Source organism: Quercus suber, unplaced genomic scaffold, assembly GCF_002906115.3.
Source record: "Quercus suber isolate HL8 unplaced genomic scaffold, Cork oak 2.0 scaffold_886, whole genome shotgun sequence".
In the NCBI taxonomy this organism is placed as follows: domain Eukaryota; kingdom Viridiplantae; phylum Streptophyta; class Magnoliopsida; order Fagales; family Fagaceae; genus Quercus; species Quercus suber.
Window position 1 is genome coordinate 203,746 of NW_027070313.1, and position 1,864 is coordinate 205,609.

General features: G+C 35.7%; 1 long non-coding RNA gene across 1 annotated transcript; it reads left to right on the forward strand.

Annotated features, from left to right (window-relative positions):
* The first annotated feature begins 226 nt into the window (after positions 1 to 226).
* Positions 227 to 1,178, forward strand: LOC112009128 (uncharacterized). Its single transcript, XR_002882645.2, has 2 exons — positions 227 to 834; positions 919 to 1,178. It is a non-coding gene; the product is annotated as an uncharacterized LOC112009128 (long non-coding RNA).
* The last annotated feature ends 686 nt before the right edge of the window (positions 1,179 to 1,864 follow it).

The window sequence follows — 1,864 nt, forward strand, 5'->3', positions numbered from 1 at the left end:
TCTTCCTCGTCAAGAACTCATAAGCCATGTACCCAGCTAGAAGCCAATTCGAAGATTTCAGCTCCCTCGGCTTAGAAGCTTGAGCCGGAGCTGGAGTTGGAGCCAGAGCCGAAGCCGTTGAAGGCGACGGTTTTAAAGAATATAAAGCTTCTCTTTCTTTACGTTTTCTTGAGGCCCCAGGTGTCAAAATCCGACGAGAATGATAGCTCATCGTAGCCTTTCAACCATGCCACGTCACCACACAACTGTTTCCTAATGGGAGCGGGGGTAAAAGCGTCAATACCTGGGTTTTGATATTTGTTTTTGTTTTTTGGAAAGTGTCTAATCAGTTTTATCGAGAAGGGAGAAAAAGTAGGAAAAAAAACAGGGAAAGACTAAAAAGACTCGCTGGATGGGTTCGGTTTTGAGTGAAATAAAAAATGAAAAACCGTGGGGTTAAAATGGGCAAAATGACAAAACATGAAAAACATTTTAATAAATAATAAAAACACAGAAAAGAGAAAGTGGGCTGGGTTGGGAGGTCTAAATCGGATGAGACTGAAAGAGAAGGGAAGAGAGGCGGTAGGATCTACGGTGACGCCAACGCACGCGGCGGCTAGAGGTGGAGAGAGTGTGCGTGAAGGGGTCTGATTGAAGAGGGAAGAGGAGAAATGGATTGAAAGAGAGAGAGAGAGAGAGAGAGAGAGAGAGAGAGAGAGTATATAGTAGTCAGTTGGGGCTTAATATTATATAAGGTTAGGTTGATCTGAATTGTGATCTGATCAGGTGAAAGAGTGCGATTAAGGCAAAACAAAGGAAAGCAAACATGGGTTCGGCATCGGAGATTGTAGCCAAGTTAGGATTATTGAATAATTTTCATTGTTAAAGTTTGTTAACTATCCTGAAATATTGAACCAGTGGTTGCTGCAAATTTTCTAGGTTTCTCTTAACTGGCACCGGTAATAGAGAGCGGCAGATATAGAGAAATGGAGAGACAGAAATAGAGAAACAGATATAGATTGCTTTGCTATCCAATTGGGTTTTCTTTATTGTTACTCATGCCCTTTTTTGTTGTATAATTATTTTCCATATATATATATTTTTTTTCCTCAAGTATTTGGATTGAATTGACATGTAAAATTGTATTATCTGTCTTATTTTATTTAATCTATAGCCTGTGACTTCACATTTTCCCTCTATTGTACATTCTTCTTTGTCTTGGTATTTACAATGTTTATATGTTTTCGTTATAAATAAAAAGCTAAGCTATGTTCCAAAAAAATATAACAAAAGCTGTTCACGAAAGAGAAATTACTTTGACCAAAAAATATTAATTTTTTTTGTACTATCTAATCAATGGGATTTCAATGTGGTAGCTATTCCTAATTGATATATAGTCTCTCTTTGATTTCAATGTGTTTGATTAAACTCCAAAATCAATATTTGTTACTTGCTAAAATACGCAAATTAACCCAGTGTGATTTCTTAACATATATGGATGAGATATGCCAATTGAAGAGCATTTAATAGAAATGGTATCATAGAAGTGATAAGATTACCAATTGAAAATCAGTCTTTTAAAGAAAGATTGACTATGACAATGAGGTATATTGGTACTTTATTATTTTGTTTTAGATATGATTAAACATACTTGGAGATTGGGTCAGCATTGTTTATGAAAGACTAATTTCTCTTTCGTTTATCATATACTTTGTAATAGATTCTATCCATTATGTATTTGTTGTTTGAATTACCTCTGTTTAGACAGATTTATGACGTTCACCTGGTGTTTTCAAGAAACATTGCTGGATAAAATTGGCAGGTTAGGACGTTCTAACTATCATTTTTCTCATTCTCTATCCTATGACTTCCATTAGGTTGATTC